The sequence below is a fragment of the Sinocyclocheilus rhinocerous genome, unplaced genomic scaffold, assembly GCF_001515625.1.
Source record: "Sinocyclocheilus rhinocerous isolate Xijiao unplaced genomic scaffold, SAMN03320098_v1.1 scaffold480, whole genome shotgun sequence".
NCBI lineage: Eukaryota > Metazoa > Chordata > Actinopteri > Cypriniformes > Cyprinidae > Sinocyclocheilus > Sinocyclocheilus rhinocerous.
In genome coordinates this window covers 867,665-871,218 of record NW_015655401.1, presented here as the reverse complement: position 1 = coordinate 871,218, position 3,554 = coordinate 867,665, and the positions used below count along the sequence as shown (strand labels likewise).

The 3,554-nt window shown below is 38.0% G+C and overlaps 1 non-coding gene across 1 annotated transcript; it reads right to left on the bottom strand.

The window, feature by feature from the left end:
• Positions 1-3,481: 3,481 nt before the first annotated feature.
• Positions 3,482-3,554, bottom strand: trnak-cuu (transfer RNA lysine (anticodon CUU)). The gene has a single exon. It is a non-coding gene; the product is annotated as a tRNA-Lys (tRNA).

Genomic DNA, 3,554 nt, shown 5'->3' with positions numbered 1-3,554 from the left:
ACGATCCTAATCTTAAACCAAACGTTCCCATCTCCTCTTCTGGTGAAGGACTCATTCATTTACATGTGTTACATACTTTACCTGCCCAAAACTCTAGATTACCATGACAAAAGAGGAGCTCCAGCCCCCTCGCGAGAGATTAGAAACTTAACTCGGTGGATCCTCCAGCAGTCATTTGGCCTGTGAGGGAGGACAATGCAGGAGGCGGTGGGGCTGTAATGTGTGGCACTGTGTCCTGCTGTTCTCTTTTTCGCCATGCTTGCTGACTAATGACCTCCCCCAGCCCTCGCCTCCTCCTCCTCCTTCCGCCCCTCCCCCCGTGCCCTCTCACGCAATCCCCCATCCTCCCGCTCCTCTCAGGGCTGGAGTCCAGCGGCCTGTGCCGCCAGAGAGGCGTCCATCACAGGTCTTTAGATTAGCCGTAACGCCGCTCAGGACAAAAGAGCTCACACCGGCCACCTCCTACTACTCCCCCTGTCCTGATGGCTAATGGAGGAGGGGAGGCGTCATGGACACGGGGAAGAAGTTCACGGCTCTGCACTGATGCCACAGTCCTCCTTAGCAGCAGATCAAGTGCGTATCTGACGAGGGCGCATCTCTGTTTCTGATAAACACGCTTGGAATGACAAGCTGTGAAGCCTGACAAGATAAAAGAAGGCATAAAAGCAAAGTGATATGTAAAAAGCACAGAAATTACAATGGCAACAGCTTGATGTAGGCTCCCATAATATGTTGATATAAATGTAAATGTCAAGAGTGATTCTGTAATCTCATTTCTTCTAGGGCCACTGTGAGAGAATTCATTCATACAATTATATCTGGGCAAAGATAATATTTCTCATCATTTGATACCCTCGAAGTTCAGACGGAGTGTTCTGTGTGAATTCATTTAACCGTTACTTTATGTGTTGAGTGGTAAAATAAGCCACTGCTTTCAGAAAGCGTTGAACAGGGTAGATCACACAGAAGGCAAGGCTCACATGATAAAAATCACATGTAGCTATGAAAACTGATCTATCACACATTTATACATGTTAACAAGTGTCAAAATCAGACTTGTAGGCTTGAGCGGAGTTAATATGCATTTTTTTGCATTCTTATATGTATCTTTGCTTTAATATTTGTTGTTTTTCCTTACTAGCAAATCTGAACAGAGCCAGGCTGAGGGGTTTCCTCCATGGTCAAGAAAAAACGTCTGAAAACACACTTTAGGTAAGACGAAACAGCCCATTCTATCGAGTAACAGGAAGCACATGGTCAGTCAGATGTTGGAGGGACCTCTGCTGGAAATTAAATGTAGTGCATACATGTAGTGGACCAAATGTTCAAGTTTTATACAGGACATTTCTTTGTTTGGATCTCATTATTTTGTAACTAGTGAAAAAAAAAATGCATGGGTGGATAAAAGTAAAAATAAGGTGTATGGCATGTGTTGTAAGCACTTTTATTATTTATATTAATCAGATTTGGCGCTAACGAGGTAAAAATAAAAATGCCTCTACGACAATTAGATTTTTTTTTTAAATAGCGGTGTAAAACGTCATACAATTTATTTAATGACTTTGCTTCAAATTTAAGAATTAACAATTATATAACAATATACTTAAGTACATTAAATTAATTACATGAAAATTCTCTTTACTTAGCTTACCCTCATGTCGTTCAAATCTGTATCACATCCTCTCTTCTGAAGAATAAAAAGGACCTTTTTTTTTTTTTCTTCCATGTAATGCTTAAAGTTGTGCTCAATTTGATTTATTTGGGATTTATATCAGTGCCTTTGTTTTGATCATCTCTGTTATCTACAGTGTTGGGGGTAACGCATTACAAGTAACGTGAGTTACGTAATCAGATTACTTTCCCCAAGTAACTAGTAAAGTAACGCATTACTTTTTAATTTAGACAAAGTAACGCAAAAGTAACGCATTACTTTCCATAAAAAGTAACTAAGTAACGTAATTAGTTACTTTTTTATGGAGTAACGCAATATTGTAATGCATTACTTTTAAAAGTAACTTTCCCCAACACTGGTTATCTAGCATGTCTAGCAGAATAATTGCCAATGTTGTTATTAGCTATTGTCAGTTGACATTTTTGGTGGGACAAATTCTGACTGACATTTTTCACATAACCTTTATTTTGAATTACAATTCAGCATTGTTATCTAAAAAAGAAGTGGTGAAATTCCTAGCAAACAATCCTATTTGCTGTACAATTCACCACACAACATACAATTTAGCAGACTGTCTGACATTCATTCATTATTTCATAGCTCATGATAACTGCCTGATCTCCAGCACACCCTCTTCCACCCTGAGTCCATAAGAGCTGTGTGCCGCATACTTTTTCACTGACACAGATTTGGCCAGGCATGCATGACTGAAAGTTTAACAGCATCTAGTTAAACATATGTGGCCTACTTTTCCATGTGATTGGCTTGTTTGTCTTCATTTTATTTTTTTAAATTAAGTAGAGCAAAACCCAAGGAATGGCAGGTATCTTTTGCAAAACCCAAACATAGACTTTCCCTCAAAACATTGTGTCTTATCCACAGCCAGCAAGAGTCCAGGGTAACATCCTCACAAACAAATGTTCCTGCTCATACAGAGTTCTATCATTTACTTACCACCTTTCATGAACAATGTGTCAATATTGTCAATAACAGTAAAACAGATCTCATCAGAGACATCAAAGATGTCTACAACACTCTTTTTGACAGGAAGGAGGAACAAATAAGTGAAATAATTATACATAATAAAAAAAAAATATATATATATATATATATATATATAATTGAAATAATGATTTCACTTATTTCACAAAGCTATATCCACATTTCTTGCTTGTAAAAACTAGGGCTGTCAACAGAATAAATAAATAAATATTTGCAATGACTCTTTTGAATTTCACTCAGAGAAAGGAAGAATGAAAATGAAACAGTATCTTCCAGGGAAAAAAAAGAAGAAAGAAAAAGAAAAACAACTTTGAGCTGAAAAGCAAAGTATAGTATAGAACTTCCTGCATGCTCTCCCACAATTTCTGAATGCTCCACATGCCTTAACCTTTTTTTAAAACATCTGAAACGTTTTCAGTCCAAAATCTGTCATTAGAGAGAAAATTAAAGCCGGACAATATGTGCATGTTTACCATAACTGCCCCCTGTTGGTTGAACAAGGTTAGTACAACTACAGATGTTGTCCTGTTTTTAAATTATAAAGTTCATAATGTTCCAACTCTTTTCCTAATATTATCTGATGATATAAAATGTCTACTTCCCTATAGATTTTCTGGACCAGGACATGCTGGAGGGATGCAAGAAGTCCTACCCCGGTTTACTGTCACTAGGTCTGATAATATTTAATAAATCTATATTTATTATCAGTTATTAATACTTCATAAGGAGATAGTTAAGATGTTGAATGAGAATTAAATGGAGAAAAATGGAGATCCGTTGTAACCCCGGTGAGGTGGAAAAGTTCTGCGCCCAACGTGGGGCTCGAACCCACGACCCTGAGATTAAGAGTCTCATGCTCTACCGACTGAGCTAGCCGGGC